Below are 24,915 nucleotides of genomic sequence, written 5' to 3'. Positions count from 1 at the left end.
AGATTATTGTATATATATAGTATACATATGTAATTTTAATAGTCTATACATTCTTTCTATATACAACATATTATAATCTATAATAACAGGAGAAAATATGCAAAAAAGCTGTCTAAATACATTCAAAATAAATTAATATGCAACATTCTATGTACAAAATGCCTTTTGTAAACGTTGTTAACGTCACGTTAGCACATTTAATTTTAGTTTTATGATTTTATTCTTGTTGTTCATAGTTATAATGTGTGTAATATAGGTGACTATACATTTGTGTATATAATATGTAGGTATTTTTTTTCATTATCTTGTTTTTTTCTTCAGTGTTGCTATGAGTAGTTTAAAATATAACTCGAATAATTTTTCTTTTCGTTTATGTATCTTGAGAATGAACAGAAATGGGTGAATCAAGAAAGGGGCTCGACAATGCACTTATTAATTAATATATGAATGTGTGTGTTAGTCGGCTGCTTATATTTGTATTTTAAAAAGTAGATCTAATATTTGAATGGAATGAAAATTATAAATGAATAAAAAAAGAAAAATTCTCAATTTTGTGCTTTTCACAATTTTAATTGAAATTTACGTAATATAGCAGTATAATGTAGAAACACATATTGAGTACTTACCTATGTGTCATGTTATTAGTATGTTTGGTTATGGAAAATTTGCAATAATTACGAAAATATGCATGTGGGTTTTACTTGTACAATAATTCCATAATCTTTAAATGCAATTTGAACTTGTTTTTCACAGAATGAGTACACTACATATATGCAATATACATATATATGTACACACATTGGGTTATCTACACAAATGTATATAATAATATAATGTACTGTTCAAAGTGATGTAAAAATTTAGGCATTGATTTATTATATGAGCTTGCGAATATAGAGTATTAATTTTTTCCCAAATTCTAAATATTTGTATATAATATGTACATATGTATGTATGAGTCATTTATATTTTTGTACAATTTTATTTTAAGAAGGTGTTACGCGATTAGTACATTAAGTTTCGTTTAAAAAAGTGGTAAATTGATTTTTTTAATGAAATTCAATAATATTTTTTTTAAAGAAAGATCTCAATTTTGTTCACTCATTTTATACCTACTAAATAAGATTTTTTTAATAATAAATTTCATAATTTGAAATTTAATTCTATAACAGAATATTTAACATTGCCATACTGTATCAAAGCTATGAATGTAATTCAACTAAGCTCCCGACAATTTTTTCATTTTAAATTAAAAGTCATAATATAATGTATAAAGTATTAAAGATTTTTAAATAGAAAATACAGATATTGAATTTTGAGATGCTGAGAATTTGTAAATTTGAGTCGTAAAATGGAAGCCGCTATGCATAATTATGTATAGGTTCCAAGAAGGTAACAAAACATGTAAAATAATAATAAAAGTACTCCAAGAGAGTTTATAAATTATAGGACAAAATATAATTATTATATAAATGAAATAAAGAAATTAGGTGAACGAAATTTAGTCTGTAAAATTTACTTATTTTTTTCTTGAGATTCGAGTTTTGCGTGTATAACATGATGTCGTTTTTTTCCTTATCAGTTATTTTTTGAATTTTTTTGTTCTTTCATGGTCATTCTAATAAAACGAAAGAGAATTTGAATGAAAATGGTTTACTGCATTTGAGTCTAGACAAATTTTTTTTTTCCCCTAAAAGTTTCATAATCCTGCTTAGTTACCATTTTTACATATAAAAAATTTTTCTAGAAAATAAAAATTTTAAACATATTTTAAATTAATGTACATATACATATATATATGTATATAAGTACATTGGAATATGTACTAAATCACAATTACATTAAAAAAAAATTTGTATTTGTATGTATGTACTTATATTTGAATTTTATTTTTCACGTGCATTCCAAAAATTTAAAAATAGCTTATAAGGGAGCACTTTTGCCTACGCTCAGAATAATTCTCCATACTTTAGTTAAAATTTTGTGTATGTAATATGTATATACGTATTTATGTATATATACAAGTATGTAGAGGTCTACCTATGTGATAAAATTTCTTTTGGTTGGTTTGAAAGTGTAGAAATAAGTTACTTTTAAGTACAAAATGTCATGTCTTTGAAATTTTATTTTTTTTTCTAAAAATAGAATTGAATATTTTTATTTTTATAAACTAAATTTTCCTTAAATTTCATTTCTCTTGTGTACTTTTTTTTTCGGTGTAAAATTCTCTAAATTTTGTTTGTTTGTTACTTTTAAAAAAAAAATAAAGTGAAGGTCACAAAATGTAATATTGAAAAGAAGGTCACTTTACTTATTTTTGTTACTTCATTCAAAGATTACAAATAAGCGTGGAAAAAGCAAAGAGGAAAATTCAATTTTCCCTGAAATCTACGTTTAAAGTAAATGAAAATTAGAAAATTGTGTAAAAAATTAAAAAATTTTTGTTTTGACCACAATTTATTTAAAATTTTTAGTATTGTTCTTTAGATTTTTATTTTAATTTCATGAACCTTTTACGGGAGCTAACACCCAATGTCACATTGCTTTCATTGAGTAAAGTCTGATTTTCAATCTTGCAAGAGAACTCAGATCTTATTATAGCAGCATTTTAAATTTTTTTTTAAATTTTTTAAATGGTTTCAAATTTTTATTTTATCTTTTAAGAGAAAAACGATTCCAATCAGATAAATAATTAAAATATGTATGAACAAATTTTCTTGATACCCTTTAGAAAAAAAAATGGAACGTAAATATTAAAGTATCCTATTTCAGTTATGATTATATAAAAAGCTGTAAAAAAAAATTGTTTTTTTTTTTCATTAAATTTGACTCACGATACAGAATAGTGCGTTCTTAAAATTTAAGGCTTCTTGAAAAATAAAGGGAAAATGTGAAATACTTTCAGTTGACGAACTTTATTATAGGATATTTATAAGTAAGAAGAAAAAATAAAAATATTTCCGATAGATTATCTGTATTTTTAACATTAGCCGGTACCAAATAATATTCGTGCAACTTATTGCATAATAGCAATTATTTGAAAAAATTTTTCAATATCTTTTGATTTATCGCACTTGGACAAATGGCGCCTCGTTTTGGTATTCCATAAAAAATTCTACATTTTGGTATGTGCAAATATCTCTATTGAAATTTAACAGATTTCCAAATGTTATTAAATGCAAGAATGTTTCACTTATTCCTATATGTGTATACGTACTTAAATAATTGCATTTGATGTATAATGGAAAATTAAATTCACAATAATTTCTATTCATAGAAAATTTTCCTTCTTTCATTTTTCTGATTGTATGAATACAATCGTATGAAACTCATTTATTATATAGAAAGTCTTCAAGAAAGATAGATTGAGGTTTGACATCGTCATGTCAAAATTGAAATGTTTCATCTTTATATATATATGTATAAAAATTTCGATTTTCATTAATATTGACGTTTCAGATATACATATATGTACATGAATAAAGTATGTGTATTTGCAATCAAAATATTAAATTGAAATTTTTATTTATTGACTTATAAAAAAGTAGAAAATGTAGTGGAAAGTAAAGAGGAAAATTTTTAAGAGTTTTTATTTTTTGGTATTGAAAAAACTTTTTTGAGTTTTTAGGGCGCCTAAAATGAAATTATGCATCGATGTGAGCATAGCAGATACGATGTTAGTTCAAATTCTTTAAAGTAAAAGTCATATAATTCTAGTAAATTATTCAAAAGAAACTGAAAAAATGTGATATCTTTCGTAAATTGTAATACTGTTTATTTCGAAAATTTATTTTAGATTAAATTCTTTAGAAAATGGCGGGAAATCCACAAATTAAGATGTCACTATAAAATGCGAATTTTTATTGTCCTTCAATACGAGTACCTAATTTCTGCATTTCTCTTCAAATGAGAAAACAAGTTTGTAATTTCCTTATTTTTGTACAAATATAATTTCCCAACAGTTATCCCAAAGTCTAACAATTTCTTCATCGTAAACATTCTTAGTACACATTATAATAAACTAGGAGAGTCAATAATTCATTTAGAAATTTCAATAAGATTTTCCAACCAAAAATTCAATTAATATTTTTCTTAAGAAATTATTAAAAATATAAAATTAAAATTAATATTTTCTTTTCCTTTTTTTATACGTTCAAAGGCAAAAAGTATATACAATTTCGAAATATAATTTTTTTTTTGCATTGGATGTGATAATATCGTAGAAAGAAAAAAAAAATCCTAATGAAATTCTTATACAAGTCACAAAATTTTAATAAAATAACTGTCATAATACAAGTTATCAGTGTTGTGAGATATTGTTACAATTTCTTTAAGCAACAAATAATATTAATATTTATAATAATGTTATTGTACATATTTATAGGAGATATGAGAACATTAAATATTTTATCTTAAAATATAGCTATTTATATCACTTAATTTTCCTTATATACATTCTATATAATAAAGATAAATCCTTAATGTAACTAAAGAATACAGAGAAAGAGAGAGAGAGAGAGAGAGGCAAAAATAAAAAAAAAATATTTTTTTTTGCAAGTTCTTTTAGGTCCAAACTTCGGAAGAAAAAAAAAATACTTTTAGTTGAACAAAAGGAAATTTCTTTTTTAACCATTTTACTTTAAGACCCTTTTTAGGGAAAACTTAAAATATAACAACTTTAGAAGAAGATTGAATTTTCTTTAAATAAATATATTTTTCTTTTTAATTTTTACTGTCTCACGTGTTGTCCCTTCAAAAAAAAAAAACATTTGTTTTTATTATTTTGTGTAGGCTGACAAAATAACAAAATTTTATTATTTATGAGAATGAAATGTGAGATTGAACAATGAATTCATGATTTGAAAGAATCTAAAATAAAATATTAAGGGCGGATCTTTGCTTCGTATTGTAAATAAGTTTGGTAGGTTGGTTACTGAATGATGATGCCATTTACAACATTGTAATTTGTTGCATGTTAAAAACCACTACAAAGAATTTGGTTTTTATTAAAAAAATAAATCTCATAATTTTCAGTTGTTAATTTTTATATTACATTTTGAGCTGTAAAAATAATATTGTTAACATACTTACATTTGATTATTAGAGTATAATTTTTCATCGTGTAAAATAGTCGTATAAAAAATTAACATTGTAATTAGTTTTTAGAATGAGAGACAGTTCAATATTTTGGTTTCCAACAGAGATAAAATCTGTTAACCCAGAAGTATGCTTCACTTTTGTATGCAAAAGTATTTTGATAAATTAGAGAAAGCGTAAAAAATCCCTTGTATAGAGAACAAAAAGTTGCTACATCAACTTTAATCTGAGAAACTTTCACAAAAAAAATTTTTTTTTGCAATTTTCATATTACTTTTTTGTCTAAAAGTAAGGAAAATGTTGACAAAGAATAGAATTCATTATTACTCTAAGAAAGCAAGAGAAATTTTGGATAAAATGTTTGTAAAATAAGCAAGAAAAAAAATATTTTTTGTCCTTATATGAAAATGAGGAAAATATTTCTTCCACAAGTGGTTGGTCGCACAAAAATGAAAAGAAAATGGTCAGGTATAAAAGTTAATGACTTTTTAATTTTCCAACTCATAAGTTTTTCTGTACTGATTTTTTTTCGAATTGAGCGTAAAATTAAGGAAGTTCGTATTATTTTTTAGCTTTTTTTTTTTTTTTTTTTTTTCAAAATGTCTTTACTTTTTAAAGAGACCAAAACCAAATTGTTTAATTTTTTGAGAAAAAAAAAAAGAAAAATTTAAAAAAAAAATTTTTTATTATTATTTGTTTCTTATGTTTTTATTTTTTCTGTTTCTTCTCAAGAATTTTTGTCTCTATATTTTGATTCAATTTTACTTTACTGTTGTAATTGTCCTTTCAATTTATATTAGCTAGTATGTAAATGTTAACCGACCGTAAAAGAAAAACTTGAATTTGTTTTTTAAGCTCATACAACTTGAACGGACGGACAAAATTTCAACATAATCAAATGTAATTTTAATTTTGCATAAAACGGGGACTGAGCCATTTTTATTTAAAAATAAAATTTCAAAAATTAAACTAATCAAATTAAAATTTTAAATTTAATTTCCATCAGAATTTAAAAAAAATTTATTTAACCTGGAAAAATTGGAAAAAATTGAGAAAATTAAAAAAATTGAGAAAATTAGATGAATTTAAACAGGAACTAAGAAACAAGTAATTTTACTTTAATTTTAGCAATGGTTACTGAATTGTATACGTTTCAGTATCTTGAGCAATACAATTTATTTACGATACACAAATTTTTTTGTACGTTGCAAAAAATTTCTTTCAGAACCGAATTATATGCCAACATCATACTCTTATGTGATAACTGGCAGAGGGAAAATTGATTTTTTTCTGTTAATTGAAATTCCAATGGAAATTTATTTATTTTTTTTTTAAAGGAAATTCCATCTGTTTCCTCTTGTTTGCTGTCTATTACTTTTTATTGATACGAGTATAATAACGTTTTGGGAATAATTTTAAATTCCAAATATTTCATATCCTTAAAAGGCATTTTATTTGGTTGTTTGAAGTTTTGTTCCCTATCTATGTTTAGGCAAAAATTCTTTAATGTCACACGAATTAAAAAACCATTTACAACAAAAAAAAAAAATTAAAATGAGAAAACATTTATTTATGGTTCTGGTTTACATATTTGGCTTCTAAAATTTTAAATTGTCCATTAAAAAATTCATTCAATTTAAGAAAAAATAAATTTTGCTTCACACATAAAACCCATGTACATAATATGTATGTACTCGTACATAATTACTTAAATAAATTATGTTTTATTTAATTTAAATAATAAAATTTCTAAATAATTTGTGAAGGAATGATTTTTTGATTTATTCTACGAAAATAGTGAAAAGACGTGCTTTAAAATGCTTTTATTTAAATAAGGAAAGTTTTCAATTACATGTTATCATAAATGTTGAAAAATAAAAATTTTTTAATTCAGATTTCAGACTTTAAATTCATATCTGATTGTAAAACCGACCCTTCGTGAAAACAAAACTTATTTTTGAGATCAAATTCTCAATTTCCAGTATACAATTTAGAATTCATAATTTAAAATTTTTCAAAATTTCATTCAACTCAATTTTTTCGACTAAATTTTGTTTTTTAGATTTTAAACCCTTCATTCAATCTTGTGGCTAATTAGAATTCATCTTGGGTTTTGTTTTTAGTGCAGAGTATTTTAATGTAATATGCACGTTTTGTAATATTTTAATACTTTTCTCTTACTTTATTTGTGATTGATATGAATTTGATTTGTCATTGTATTTAAAATTTAGAGCTTACTTATTAAAGAGCTACATAAGTATCATGAAAACCATTATCATTGATAATGAGAAATATTCTGAAAAATATTCAAAAATATTCATGAGAATTATTGTATTTTATTTCCAATATAATAATTATAACAATATTAGAATTTACTTACACCAACACTAATATACACAGTCATTTGATATTCTAACAATTTGTGAAAAGCTGCATAAATGTTTACGGAAAAATAAATTCATTGATAAGGAAAAAAAATTTCCCTACAGCAAAATCAATTATAGAAAATTTTTTAATTTAGAATTCTGATATTTTCTATTATATTTTTGAGTAATATAGCTATTATGTACATATAGATTAGTACACTTCTTGTGTATATTCTTTAACGGACATCGTATAATAATTCTTAGAAATCATTTTCATAATAGCTTTTATATTTATATAGATCTATTATATTACAAATATATTTATAATTTCTGAAATATCTGTTTGAATAAAGAATAATTTTTTAGAATTCTTTTAACGAAAATAATTCGATACAATTAAAGACGTAGAGTCTTTATTATAAAATGTTATAATAACATATAATTTATTATATTATATTGTGTATTTATATAAGCAACAATATTATGTAAGGACTTTGATTGAAAATCTTGAGTTTAGCAAATATTTTTATTAAATAAGGAGAAAACAAGTGTTTATTGAGAATCATAGCAAAAATAATTAAAAGATAATCTTAATAACAATAAAAGACGAATTAATTTCATTATTTACTGGTTATTGTGAATTTGTTTGACTGTCATTTTAAAATACAACTGAATATTTATCCTAAAATTATGCAATAATGTCGATTTTGGCTGATTTTAAAACTTGGGTGATATTTTTCGAATGATCCAGTTTTAATAAATATAACTAAAAAAATATTAATATCATTTGATTTTATAAATTTGTAAATTGAGGATGAACACTTAAATGTAGATCTAACGCTCTATCGGAAATTCAAAAAACATTTGATATTAGGAAATATACGAATTGGTGTTCAGTTGTACCTTATAAAACCAGTTGTACCGTAATGCTTGTAATTGCTTTTTATATATTATATGATCCTGTTCAATTTAAATCGATCCAACTGAATGTTAAGCATAATAATACACTTATTATGCTTAAAATGGCAAATTTTTTGTTGTCAATTAGAGGGAAAACTTTAATTTTTGCTCTTATTTCGAAAATTTCAAATATAAAGTAAAACATAGTAATTAAATATAAAGTAAAACATAGTTCATGTATTTGGCCTACTTAATAAATCATTAATGAAAACATAATTATTGTAATTTAACTTGTGCAAGTGTATGTATATGTGTTAATTAGTACATATTAATAATTATTTTAGCATGTTGATTCAAATAAAATCAAATTAATTGAGAAAGTAATCACACAAATTGATTGACATATTGCAGTTATACGTACTTTTATTTTAATTACAATAGAACCATGTATTATAATAATTACGTAATTCACATAACAAAATTATGTTACATGTGTAAAGTATAATATAATAATTTATATGTACTCACATAACACAAAAACCAATTATTTTTATCCCATATATTTTATCATAGTCTCATAATTTTTTGTTTCTTTTTAGTAAAATCCTATATAAATGCGTGTATTATGGGTACTTAAACCATATTATTTAATTTTATGTTGCGGGCTCTTTATCCGCAGACAAATTGTTAATTATCCATTTTATTATTTTTGTTATTTAATAACGGATTTTAGGATCTTATTGATATACTCTTGTTATTGTTGTATAACAACATTTATTAAGTTTTTGTATAATTCAATGTTATTCTCATATATTAAATATCGACAATAATGGATTTTAATATACTTAAATAATAAAGGTATTAAAATTAAGATAAAATTATATGGGTCTAATGATGTTTGGAATTATGAATTTCAAAGCAATATCGTTGGAATTCCGCAACAATTAAATTGTTGTGTTCTATATTATAAATTTGAATGTGAATTTAAAAATTTAAATATAGGATATTTTTTGATTAATTTTTTTAAATAAAAACTTGTAAGATTTTAGAATATTTTAGGTTAAATAAAAATTTAAAAGGTTGAGTATATACGCGTTAGTGTTATTTTTAAAAAAATTTGAACCTGGACTCATCATAATATAATTTAATCAAAAACCATTCGCGGGTTTTTTCAAATTTTTCATATAAATTCATATTTGTGCTTTCACTTTCCTATATAGGATTACAATTTACAAACTCTTCAATCTCTAAAAAATCTAGGTAATTAATTTCAATTAATCTACGAATAAAGCGGAACTCAAAATCATTTTAGATGACATGAAGCGTTCATTACCTTTGATTTTTCTTTTTTAATTGAACTCATAAGTTTTTAGAATATTATAGGAATATGTCCTGTATATTTAATAATAATTAAGAACAATTAAATAAAATTATAAGAAATTTTTAATTCATCATCATCATCATCATATGGTGCTACAGCCCGGGGTGGGCCTTGACTTTCTCCAGTTGGTAACGCCAACTTTTCTCAAGTCCTGTTCTATATTATCTTTCCATCTGAGCCTAGGTCTGCCTCTGCTGCGCGTATTCATTGGTGTAGCCCTCATTATTGATTTTGGCAGTCTTTCTTCCGGCATTCTATACACATGCCCGGCCCACTTGATTCTTTGACTTTTGACGAAGCGTACAATATCTTCACCCCTAATTAGATTAAGTAGTTCTGCGTTTGATCTCATGTAGTAGTTTCCAGTATCATCCTGCTTGGGTCCATAAATTTTTCTTAGAATTTTTCTTTCAAATATACGTAACATATTCTCATCTGCCACGGTGAGCGTCCATACCTCGCCACCATAAGTTACGACCGGCCTAATCAATGTTTTGTACATTTGAAGTTTGCAGGTTCTGGTAAGTAGTTTGGATTTAAACAATTTCTCATAAGCGTAGTAGCATTTATTTCCTGCTAATATTCTACTTAGGATGCATCTATTTGTGTCGTTCATATTATTTATTTGAGCACCCAGATACGAAAACTCGCTTACGCCTTCAAAATTATATCTCCCAATAACAATATTTTCTACGGTTCTTCTACTATTCGATCGCGATACTTTAAGATATTTTGTTTTATTTTCGTTTATTGTTAGACCAATATTTAAACAAGATTCTTCCAACTCCGTGAAGATTTCTTTTAGGTCTTGTAATCGCTTCGCCATTATAATTATATCATCTGCATATGCGCCTATTTGAGTTGATCTATATATTATATTTCCATTTCTGTACAAATGTCGAATCGCATAATGTAGTACCAAATTAAAAATAGTCGGTGAAAGAGTATCACCTTGTTTGACGCCAGCGCCAAACGTAAAAACCTCTGAAGCTTCATTCTGCACCATTACTCGGGCTTTGGTTCCATCTAGTGTCATCATGACTAGTCTAATCAATTTTGATGGAATACCAAGACTCGACAGAGCCGTTATAATTGTATTCCTTTTGATACTATCAAATGCTTGTTTAAAATCTAAAAATAGCAGATGAACATCCTGGTTATATTCGTATAGTTTCTCCATACTTTGCTTCACCACAAAAATTTGATCTATAGTCGATCTGCCTTCCCTGAAACCGCATTGGTATTCATACAAAATGCCTTCTGCAAATGTTTTTAATCTTTTCGAAATGATACTAGCCAGTATCTTATATGCAGCATTCAAGAGAGTAATTCCCCTATAATTTTCACATATCGTTTTATCCCCTTTTTTCAAAATGGGTACTATTTCCTCACTCCAAATTCTGCGTACTAGCCCATGAACAGATTCATGAAACCGACTGCCTGCGTTTTTTATCATCTCTGTTGTTATTGAATCTTCTCCGGGTGATTTGTGTGTCTTTAGAGAATCAATGGAGTTGAGCACTTCATCCATAGAAGGCTCATCGACACGTTCCTCCTGATCCCCCGCTGCCACCCATTGTGTTGTTTCTTCCCTTAATTCTGTATTCAATAACTCTTGAAAATATTGCTTCCATCTGTTAAGTATTTGCATTTTTTCAGTTAATATAATACCGTCCTTGTCTTTAACATTTATTAATTTTGGTTGGAAGCCAGCTTTTTCATGTTTTAATTTAGCATAGAATTTTCTTATGCTCTTGCTATTATGCGCTGAATTGATTTCTTCTACTCTTTTTTTTATAACTGTACGCTTTTTTCTTTTACATATTTTGTCGGCAATTTTTCTCTTATTTTTGTAGTTTTCCTCGTTTCTTCTCGTCATTCTTTGCAGCATGATTTCCCTAGCCATATTTTTTTCTTTTATAGCATTGGCACATTCTTCGTCATACCACTCTTGATTTCTCCGCATTTGCTTCCTTCCTACCGTTTCCATTGTGGAAGTTACTAATGTTTTACTCAAATTTTCCCATTCCTGATTGATACTGTTATTGGCCTGCGCTGTTTGTTGGATGTTGTTGAACTGCTCTTCAATTTTATTTCTATATCTTGTGAGTGTGTTCTCGTCTTTTAATTTATCTGTGTCGTATTTATTTCTTTTTTGACCCCTATTCTTTCCAACGTTTGAGATCCTTTGTCTGATTTTAATTCGGATCATGTAGTGATCGCTATCACAGTTTGCAGCTCGGCAGGCCCTTACGTCTAGTATTGATGACATCCACCTTTTAGATACTAGTACATGGTCTATTTGGTTCACAGTACTGCTTCCTGGTACCTTCCATGTACCCTTATGTATATTTTTATGCGGAAAATGTGTGCTAACTATATATGTCGATGTACCCGAAGCAAGATGGCAAAGTCTTTCCCCATTTGGTGATGTTGTATCATGAAGGGAGTGTTGGCCAGCAACTTCCCTGGCAAAGACCTCCTTGCCTATCTTGGCATTGAAGTCGCCCAGTATTAAAACTGTATCATTTCCGCTTACATTGTTACATATCTCTTCCAATTTATCATAAAAATAATCTTTTTCCGTTTCGTGGGAATCTTCGGTAGGAGCATGTGCCGAAATTACAGTTATGTTATTGAATTTCCCTTTGATTCTTAAAGAGCATAATCTTTCATTTGTTGGTGTAAAGCCCAATACGCATTTTGATAATTTTTTCATAACCATAAAACCTGTACCATATTGCCCGGTTCTATTTTTACTGCAGCTATAGTAAACTATGTAGTCTTTCTTTTTTATTATTCCATTATCTTTCCATCTGATTTCCTGAAGGGCTGCTAAATCTATTTTGAATCTGTCCATCTCATCTGCAATTTCTCTCATTTTCCCAGGTTTCATCATTGTTCGGATATTCCATTGTGCAAATTTCAAATCATTAGTCCTATTTCTTTCCGAGGGTCTTGTACCGTTGTTCTCAATCCTTATCCGAGGCAATTGTAAACTTCTCGTAACAATTATTTTTTTACAAGGTGGGTTGTTAGCCCAACGCTAAACCTTCCAACCGAAGGCGCATAGATGGTGCTGGCATTTGACGTCCTCAGCACTCGCACTTATCAATTGGCAAGTCTTTTCCTGATGGAATCGACCAGTACCCGGTGGCCACCGCGAGGAGGTTTGATAAGCACTTGGTGAGTTTCATAGTTACAGCACTGGGTTTCACCAAGTTGAAACCAATCAGATGCCTACCCTAATTCACTGCACCCAGCCACCAAGAAATTTTTTAATTAAATTTCAAAAATTAATTGAAAAAAAGTAAAAATATTATTCCCTTAACACGTCAATTCGTAATAAAAATGAAAATTCTATTAAATTTTTCGTAAAACGTGTATAGGCACTTAATTTTCTTAAATAACAAATAAAGGAAATATTTCTATTGTGAAAAAGGATCGTTAAAGAAACAAAGTAAAAGTTTATTCAAAAATAAAATTTGAAATAATTTTGGTATATTAAACCCAATAATGGTTATTTAATTTGATAGTGATAACCTTATTATATTTTTATTTTATTTTTTTTCATTCAATAATTTAATAACAATTTAATCAACTAAAAAAGGAAAATAAAAGACACTATCGTAGAGTAAATTTTGCTATAAATAAAATTATTTTTAAAGAAAAATGAGAAAACAATAAAAAAAAAAAATTAATCATAATGTTTATTTGGGGAGACACGTTTTTATAGACAGCCACGCATATTATGGCCTCTGAATAAAGAAGACTATTAATAAAATATTGAATAAAATGTTTTCTTGTAAAGTGACTGCCTAAAGGGAGTTGTAAATTTTATATTGCCTCCACTAATAAGCAATAAAATTAAAAAAAAAAAGTTATATATAAAATTTTTTTGATATGACATCTAAACTTGCATTAGCGGAACAAGAAACTATAAATCTAAACAATCGTTATTTTTATCGAGGTATTGGATTCTACTTACTGGTAAATCCTGCTAGGTCTTTTGGATCTTAATTGGTAAATAGGATCCAATAGATTCCACAAAGGCGTTTGTCTTTCAATTTATGTCTAATTTATAACTGTAACTAACTTGACAATTTCGTTTAATGAAACTGCTGTAATCATATTAAATTGAACATTTTCTATTTTTTAATAAATATTTTTATTTTCCAAATTATTACTTAAAGTTTTTACCGAAAATTATCTACTTATATATATTGTGCATCTCATTGGAATCTTTTTGTTTTACAATTAACAATGCATGTAACGAATTCAGGGTGTCCTTTTAAAAGTTAAGAGAGAAGATCCTATTTCATTAATAAGCTAACAAATTAGTTAAAACCTATAACGCTCTTCGAAAAAAAATTGATGCTAAAAGTGATAATTTTTCTGTCGTTAATTTTTTTGTGCTTTAATTTTTGAAATTCGAAATATTCGATCACAGTATTAATTTAATATTTTTTTTTAACTTTAAATCCATAGAGTACATAATTTTAAATTATAATATAAATTATGAAATGACATTGACAAATTAATATAGATGAGCTATCAACAATGCACACGCATTATACACATACAAAAATATTATTTCATTTCATTTTTACATTTCATTTTTATTCATTTTTATATCAAAAAAAAAATTAAGTAATTTTTAAAATTAAATGTCCTTTATTGTTAACCATAATAACGCTTATGCTTAGGATGCTATATATGTACCAGTTTTGAATACACAAATACGTGTGTGTAGATTCAGATATTGAGTATAACTTGTAATATGATCCTGTTAACTTTTGGTAGATGATTTTTGTGTTTCTTTTTATCTATAAATATATAAATCTGTTATAAGTGTGTGTCTATATAAGCGGATATGCGTATATTATTTTGTATCATATTAATATTATCGTCCTGATATCCTTGTTTCGAATTTATTACATTAAAGAACGTGCCTATTTTATCAGTTGGAAATTTATTATTGTGGGTGAATTTTTATTTAGATACCATTTTTCAAATGGCTCCTCTTTGATATATTATATTGTTATGTAGCATTTTTAAATTTTTTAAATGTTTTATTAAATAATAAATGTTTTATGAGTTTATTTGAAGCCAAGTAGGAAAGAAATGGCATTTTCAAAGAAAGTTTAACATTTAAATTTTACAAAAATGTTTCGAAAAGGTTTGTCATTTTTTATAAATTGTTTAATTTCTGCTATGGTCAATAGCAATTTCTTACAAATAATGCGTATAGCAATATAGTAAAACAATCGAGCGAATCTTCATATATTGTTAATGAATGTCGCTGAGACTTATAAAGTTGCATTGCTTGAATTTCATTTTATTCCGGGTTACAAAACTCCTTGTTTCCAGCTGTTAAAAAATTTCTGAATCATTCGTATGAATATATAAGAATTTATATTGGCCAGTTCTAAATTTTCTTATTTGTTTGTTATATGTGTGTTTTTATGTGTATATTCTAAAATTCGCGTAAATACATGTATATACATAAGTTTAATTTATATAGGCCTAAACATTTATTTTATATAGGCCTCAAAATTTTTATTTTTAAATTTTCTTTTGAATTCTAAAAATAAAATTTCATTATTAATAAAAAAAAAATAATTTGTTTAACTTCAAATCGCGTAAGATAAACAAACTCAAATGTTTTTTTTTACGATTCAATTATGTTTTAATATTTAAGTGGAATATTAAAAAGGTTTAACAAAAAAAAAAAGAAGAAATCATTTATAATTGTTAATGGTTGACTTGAAACAGGAAAAATTAAAATTTCATTAAAAGAGGGAACTTATTAAAATTGTCAACATTTTGAAAAAGAGTTGAAGATTAAGAAGATTTTGTGATTATTATTTAATTTGATATTTTGATTTCGTTTTTTTTTCTATCAACTTAGAAGTACTTCAAATAAAGTTTTTTAATTTGCGTTTAATTTTAAAAAGAAAAATTCGAGACTCGATTTTCTAATAAAGAGATTATTATTATAAGTAAGACTAAATTTTTGAGTGTATCTTGCGTTTACATTTTTTGCGCGTTTTTTGATTCTCTCTCTATTTTATAAATATTTTTAAGTACTATATTTGAATTAACATTTGAATTAATATAACGTGTGAACGCATTTCTATGCAAATCTATCTAAAAACAAGATAATTAATAATATCGTGTATATTATCATGTATTCAATTTAATTCAATAAAAATAGAACCCTGTTCATTTCAAAATTTCATAATTATTTTAAAGTAATTGTTGATTGATTTTTATTCAATTAAATTTACTATCTTATAAAATTTATTGTGTCTTTGCTATGGTAATTGTTTTAAATTAAATGAAAATTTCAAATTGAGAAACAAAAGGAATTGCTTTGAACGTAAGTAATGTGTAATTTATTTAGATTTATCGTATAATCAATTCGCGATGTTACATTTGCGGTTGTATGTATGTATGTACTCGTACATATGTGAATTTTAAAAAATTAAAAGTTTGCCAAAAAATTTGATAATATGGATTTGCTTTTTCAAATAATCGTCATGTTTAGAGAAGAAAGCAAAAAATAAAATGAAAACAAAAGTATGAACTCAAACCGAAATATAAAATATTTTAGAAAATATTAGAGAATGAAAATATTCGTGGGATGTTTTTTTTTTTGCAAAATAAAAACATGTAATATAAAAATTGGAAGATATTTCTTGTATAAAGAAAATAATAAAATAAGTAAGCACGCTACCATATGACTTGAATATAGAGAAACGCTGCGTGAGAAAATATCATTTAATTTTTTTTTTTTTGTTCTTTAGAATGAAGAAGAAAATTTAATGACTGACAAGTAATCGGTTCTTATAGTTGTAAAATTGTTTTATTTTTTGAAGCAATTTGTTTTTAATTCCTATACTTCATTTTTTGTTTTTATTTTTCACGTGTGAACAATAGTTTTCATAAATTTATATTGAACATATATTTACATAAGTATTTATATATCAATAAAAACGGGAAAATATGACTACGAGTACATTTTGTATGTATGTATGTTTTTCTATAGATCTATACCTACCATAATTTTTCTTCAAATAAATAGAAAATATGATTACGTGACCGTAAAAATGTATCAAAAATTATTTATTATTCGATTTCTAGAGTTGACTCATAATTAACTATCGTAAAAAAAATATTTCTAATTACTTTTAACCATTTGGCATTTGGCTTTTTTTTTTATTACCAATTTGAATTCAAAAGTTGTTTTAATTCTATTAAGATCAAAAATACAAAATATTAATAATTTGGGATTAAAAGAAAGCTTCAAGAGAAATGTAATTTTTACATAACTGAAAATTATTCTTATTCTAGTTCAATTGTTGATCACTGCCTTGCCTGTATGACGAATAAATATTGTAAATTAAATTATATGTCTACCTTTCTTACAAGAGAAAAACGAACTTTGATTTTGTTAGTCAGTGATTCAATAAGCTATTAATGCACAATAAATATGAAATTGTGATAATTTTATTGACATTTTTATAATGGTGTTTTTTTTTTTTAGTTTGAATAAGAAAGAACTTGTAGAATTTTCTAGCTAATGTTGTAAGCAACAATTTTTAATTTACCAATATTTTAATTTGAATTAACATTTCTTTGCTTATTTTGCTCCTCAAATGAAGACAGTATAACAGAAAATGATTTATTTTTCATGTCTGCACAGGAAATTTTTTTGCCTAGACTTTGTGGCAGGATTTTTCATCTCACTGAAATTACACTTTGTAATTTTTCTTTTTGTTTTGTGTTAAGTAATTTAAAATTTTTGTTTTTGTTATAATTCTAATATAACATCAAAACAGAATATTGTAAATGTATGTATGAAGAGAATATAGAAATCATTTATACTTTTGATATAAGAAATGTATATGAAAATAAGGAAAAATTAGAGGAAAATTATAAGCATTTTCCTCTTGTGCCTTTGAAAATATGTATATTTGTACATATATATGTATATATGTTTATAAAAAGAAAATTCGAAACTCTCTCTGACAAATTGAAACAAATGTAATCATACATTTAATATACGTCCATTCATACATATAAGTATGTATATAAAAATAGCTGTGAGTATAACTCGTACATACAACAACAAGCTAATGTGTTAAATACATATATGTATATGTGTATATTTTTATGTAACACAAAACTGTTATAAAAAAATCTTTTAATTTTTGATCTGAATCTTTTATTGGTTACAAAATCAATTATTTGTTTGGGAAATGCTACTTGTATTCTTACATGTAGGTACATAATTATCACTCTTAAGTTACATTGTAGGTATGTAGATTTGCGGGAAAAAGCAAAATTCAGCAGCAATAAAAATATAAGAACAGCATTTATTTTTATTTAAATTAACGTGAGTATAAATTTTAAATTTCCCGCATATTCTATTATACATATTTTATTATAAATATTACACATATTTTTATGCCTTATCTAAAGGCTTTGTATGTTGATTTGTCTGTATACTTATAAAATGAAAAATGAAATAAAGAGCATTCATCAGATTAACAAAAGAGAATTATATATCGTAAATTTTATTTTATACATATATATCGTAAAATATTGTTCTATAATGATAAGCATGTGAGTGAAAATTAATAAATTCACTCAAAACGTTTAAAATGTATTCTCATTCAATATGATTTCATTTCAATATAAAATTTAATTTGTAACATTTGAATTTTTTGTTGTAAATATTAAAAATATTTTTTTTTTCGATATTTTCAATTCCTATAATTTTCAATAATTGTGAGCTACGTGAAACATGTCACGCTTTTTATAATTTTTATAATTAAAATGAAGATTTCTGATTTTGTTACAAAATTGCATCATAGTAAAAATTTTTTAAGAAAAATCATTTATATCATTGCATAATAATTTAAAAAAAAATAATGTTGAATAAATAACATTATGAGTGTTTATGAAAAAATTTCAATGATTTTATTATTTTTTTAAATATTTTATTATTTTTTTTATAAATTTTTATTTTTTTTATAAATATTTTATTATTTTTTTTAAATGAAAATAGCAGTTCCAAATTTAAATTTTGAAAATAGCAGTTCCAGGTTGGAAATTGAACTTGTTCCTTTGAACGATAATACTACTCAGTACTCAATAATATTATTTCTGATTATTTTTTTATTGCAATAATAATAAATTAACAGTTAATACACTACATCTGTATATTGATATTCTTCTTTTAGAAATAGAATAATTTTTTTTCACTCAAAAATTAAATTCTATGAGATTAAATTTGAGTTAAATTGTATTCGAAAAGCTTTTTTTCTTATCATACAGAAATCTCTCATTTTTTATGTTAACTCTCTACAAAATTGCATAAGTAAATAACAGAAATTACTCATTTCAATACAATACTAAAGTAAAAATTATACTTTAATAGAGTACAGTACAGGTAGAATAAAGTACAAGTACCTACAAAAAAAAACATTGAAATAAAAATGTTTAACTTTTAAATAGAGAGAATAGGTGAACATGTAAAGAGAATAAAGTTCATTTTAAATGTATAAAATTAGACTTATAATAGAAATATAGATTCCTTTTAAATTAATACGTATATACATACTACTTAAACTTGTATATACATTTTATATTGTACATACATACATAATATAAGAAAAAACATTCGCAACAGTATAATTTTACAATCAAAGCAATATTATTTACTACACATATACACACATACATAAATACATATTTGTATACATAAAAACGAAAAATTATACTTGCTTGCTGTGCTGTTTGCTTAGAAACAATATTGAGAAGATTGAAAAGAATTATTTCCTCCCTACATTGGTTAAATTGAAAATTCACTGAAAAAATTTCTTTGAGTCGGTTTCTGTTCGCCATACTGTGCAGATCATAAAAGTTGCAAAAAAAAAAAAAGAAAAAAAAAATTAATTGAAAAAATAATAATAATTGAGATAAAAATTGAAAAAAAAAAAAATTATTTATTCTTATTATTTTTTTTTTACTTTCTATCGCTCCTATATATACAAAAAAAAAAAGAATTTAAATTTTCGCGTTAATTCGTGATAAAATTCAAATTTCCTTTTCTTTTTTTGAGTTTCTTTTTCTACCTTAACTATATTACCTACCTATAATAATCACCACCGAATTACAAAACTGAAAATAAAAATAAATTTAAAAATTGTTATTTAATATAAAAGAAAAATTATTTAATAAAATTATAAAAAAATCTAAAACTGTTTCATATTCAAAATTTATATATGTAAATAAATTATTTAATATACCTATACAAAAAAAAAAAAAAAAAATTATCAAATTTTATAATGAAGAAAAAAAATTAAAAATATACATATACAAATGTGTTATGTAAAAAAACAGAATCAAATTGTTTTCTGAATTTTATAGAAAAAAAAAATAGAAAAATTTAAAAGAAAATAAAAAAGAAAGCTAGAATTCTTTATACCTACCTACCTACCTACCGTTATCTAAGTGTCAATTTTTTCATAAAATAATAAAAATTTTCGAAAATTTAAAAAATACAAAATTATACAAACCCATACATACATTTATAGTACATATACATACATATGTATATAAATATGTGTATATATAATATTACTTATGAATAATTTTATTAGTGAATTTTAAACATTGGATACCCGTTTATAAAATTAAAAAAAAATTTATATTGCAATTTTTTATTATAAAAATTAGTAAAATAATATAAAAATGTTGAAGAAAATTAAACGCAAAAATTAAAAACACAAAAATTGATTAAAAAATTAATTAAAAAAAAAACAAGTTAGTATTTTATTTACTGTGAATAATTATTTTAAAAGTGAATTAAAAAATGCAAAAAAAAAAATAAAAAATAAAAAATAAAAAAAAAAATCTAAAATATTTTTTTTTTTGTTAAATTTTATAAATTAAATATCTTTTTGTTGTTGTTGTTGTTTTAAATTCACCATTTATGATTTTGTTATGTAAAAAATTATTACGCATACAATATTCTTAAATTTAAATATTAAATAATAATAAAATTATAATAAATTAATTATAACGAATGCCATTTTTTTTTAAATAAAAATTATTATTTTAATTAATAAATTATTTTTAATTAAATCTAAAATTTGTTACGAATACGAAGATATTTAAAATGTGCAAAAACGATATTTGGATTTTTGTTTTTTAAATTACCTAAATACCTACATATATACTTATTTACATGTATTTATTTTTAGTTTTAATATGAAAGCTGTGTGCAAAATTTTGTGATCATTGAAATTGAGAAAAATTAGAAAAAAAAATAATGCAAATTTAGGTTTTTTTTTGTAAATTAAAATTAAAATTTAAAAAATTGGTATTAAATTTTTTTTTCCAACATTTTTAGTAAAAAATTTTTCACTTGAATGAGCAAAAATAGAATGATAATGCGTTTTGAAAAGTTTGAAGAGATTAAAAGTGTAAGGATAAAATTTTGTTTTTAACTTGAAAATGTTTTTACAATATTTCCGTATAAATTATTTTTGTTTATTTTTTCCGCAATTTTAGTTTTTTTTTTTTATTATTTTGTTTATATTATTTGCTTATAGTTTTCAATAGTATAATTTTTTTTTAATTAATCCAAAAATAAGAACATATAAGAAATAAATAGAAATATTGAAGATGTTGAAGAATTTTTATTTGATGAGTATAAAAAGAAAGAGAAAAAAAATTTCTTTATATTTTGTTATTTTTAATATCATTTTTACAGTTATGTATTTTATTGTGAAGTTTAGCTGTAAACAATATTATAGTAATTCACAATGAAAATACATAGTAAGTGAATTAGCGTATAGCATACATTTTAAATATATGTAATATTAACATACTTATATGTAATTATTATAGCTACATAGGCCTTAAATACTTTTAACCATTTCCTTATCATATGTACTCCTAAGTATAACAAAATTTTAAAATCAATAAAGATTATTACTTTATTTACTTTATAAACATTGAAATTATTAATAAGTATATATACATAAATAATATAATATAAAGGCAGGAAAAATAATTAACAAAATAATTGTTAAAGTATATAGGTATAAGAAATTTTATATTCAATATATAAATAACTAATAATTATTAAAAGTAAATGAGGTAATTTTTGAATAAATATTTAATTAATACATAATAAATAATGGAATGTCGGGAAATTAAATATTTACTTAATACACATAAACATTAATAGATCATACAAATATCTGAGATAAAATAATAATTTAAATTTAATCGAAAATTTCTCATTTATTTTTTCTTTTGTTTATGTAAATAATAATAATTTAATTATTAGATAATCATTTTTTAAAACTGAATAAATTTTATTCATTTTGTAATAAGTGTTAAGTTTATCAAATATTTGAAATCTTTGCAAAAAATTTAAATCTAATTAATTATGAAAATTAGTAATATATTCAATACAAACATGTATGTATATATTGAGTCAGTAAATAAAAAATATTGAGTATCACATGAAACAAAATATGAAAACAGAATTTTAATTGCATGATGATTTCATGTACATTTATGAAATTAATTTTAATTATAAAAGTAAGCGCTATAAATTCTATTAAGTAAATAATATTTTTATAATTGTAAAATGCTATTGCTAGTTATTAAATAATGAATATTTAAATAACAAATTGCATTTTTCACTATTCATAAAAAATGGACACAAATTGCTTAGATTAATTGATATTATAAATATACTTAACCGGTTGTATTTCGGAGTACTAAGCTAAATATAATTTATATAATTTTAAAAACAACTTTAGAAGCAAATTATATTACAAAGTCGGCAATCAATTAGAGATTCAAGTACATATTTTTAAAATTTATTTTAATATATTTACTAATTTGATATTTAAAAATTATTTTAAATTAGAACTAAGTTAAAATAATCTACAAAAATTATGCATGTATTTTAGCATCTTTTTGATAAACCGTTCTATAGTTTTATTATTTGTTTACAATTTAATTCATTTACATTTTTAATGGATACTAGAATCTCTTTTATACAAAATTTCTAAGATTTTATTGTAGGTCTTCTACTTTTAAATTACTATTAAATTTAATCATAAAATGTTTATAATTAGTTTTTTTTTTTATGGTTATTCGAGTAAAACAAAAACATGAGAAAAATACCAATTGAAATAAATTTTAAAATTGTTTTTATTAAAATATTTTCGTACAAATGAAAGTGTTCACTTATTTGCTTTTGATAAATTCGTTTAGTACCAAAAAATTTTGTATATATAGAGACGTTCAGGTGTTTTTATCACAAGCTATCGAATATTAAAGTGATTGTTTTGTATGTATGTACCTATCTATACATAAGATTATAAAATTTTATTTAATGAATGCTATTTAAATATTTTCTAAATTTTTAAATTATATATGTATACATAATATATGTAAATAAAATTTCTTTGAATATACAATATGTATTTCGTTCTTTAATAAAATTGATCATTAAAAATTGTAATTTGATCTTTTATAAAAATGAGAAGAAGAATTTAAAATATTGCAGTAAAATTAAATCAATGGAAAATAAATATAAAATAATATGTTTACATATGTGTGTGATTTTATATATATTTAGATACTTATATTCAGGCCTATATACATAGTAAATTAAAATTATAAATAAGTATTTGATATAAGATCAGAAAAAAACCTTGACATTGAAAAAACGTGCATACTTAAAATCAAATGAAAATTGTGAATGAAAAAATAAACATTTTATTCTCATTCAAAATAAATTAAATTTGAAAATTGATATTTAAAATACTTAAATGAATAAAATCGAAACCTTCTAAATCTATATATGAATCTATAACTGAATTCATCTATAATTAAATTGAAAATATTAACACATATTGAAATTGTTATTTTTTTATGAAAGAATTAAATATCAACAAAAATCTGAATATTTTTGTTGTTGGGCGCATTAAAACATTTTAGATAAATAAAATAATAGTAAAAAATTTGAAATAATTGCATAATTATGTTAAGATTTAATTCTATATGATTTTATTACATACTGAAATACATAGAGTACAAAATATTATCGAATTTTTTATTATTTTAATATTAAAACTCAAACACTTTATATGTAATTAATACAATTTCATATGCGATAATATTTCCATTGATTGAACCGAAACTAAAAGTAACAAACAACAAAACAAAAACAGTGTTACATATTAAAACAATAATAAAGATAAATTACCATAATGTGAAAATAACAATATCACGCTACACATTAAGCTCAATTTACTACTAGGTATCAAGTATATGTATATTTGTGTATTTCTTAAAAGGTATAATTGACCTGATATCATTTTACTTTGATATTGAAAAAATTATAAAAACAAAAATTGAATTCCTTTTTTTATTTGCTTTTTTTTATGAAATTTAAAAACTACGAGTAAATATACATTATAGGTATATACAACGTATATATGCATATATGCAATTGAATGTAAACAGATATTATGTACATAATATCTAATTTATACGAAAATTATCTATTTGAATAAACTTAATATTTACATGTCTTATATATTCATATATACATATATGTGTCGTTAAATTAGTCACATGTTTATAATTTTTTGCAATTAAGATACTTATTTACCTTCATATATATTTAATTTTTTGTAATTATTTTCATAATTATTATTATGACAGATTTAATTTCTTCAAGTATAGAGATGATAATTGTTTCCGAAAGTTTTGACTAAGCATACAGAATATTGTATTATTCTTTTGATTTGTTCTAAAATATTGTTTATGCAATAATATTTACTTAAATGTAAAATAAATATAATAATTATAGTATGTCAGAATCTTGGCATAATTGATAATTAATAAACGCTAGAATTTTATTTCAACAAGGATTTCAGAACATGAATACATACAAAATTTACAACTCAAATTAAATACAAAATAAATTATGTAAAAATGGTAATAGATAAACATTAAATTATAACTACATACATATATCTGTCACACTTAATGACTTTTGAAATTGGATAATAGTCTAATAACTATTTAGAGTCTAAATAATTACGATCTATAGAAAAATTTATT

General features: G+C 23.3%; 1 protein-coding gene across 1 annotated transcript in view; it reads left to right on the top strand.

The window, feature by feature from the left end:
- Positions 1-24,915, top strand: part of LOC129605851 (protein similar) — a 198,671-nt gene that overhangs the window by 104,376 nt on the left and 69,380 nt on the right. The window lies entirely within an intron of this gene.

This window comes from Condylostylus longicornis, unplaced genomic scaffold, assembly GCF_029603195.1.
Source record: "Condylostylus longicornis isolate FDR11 unplaced genomic scaffold, ASM2960319v2 ptg000015l, whole genome shotgun sequence".
In the NCBI taxonomy this organism is placed as follows: Eukaryota; Metazoa; Arthropoda; class Insecta; order Diptera; family Dolichopodidae; genus Condylostylus; species Condylostylus longicornis.
This window is presented reverse-complemented; position numbering and strand designations above follow the sequence as displayed.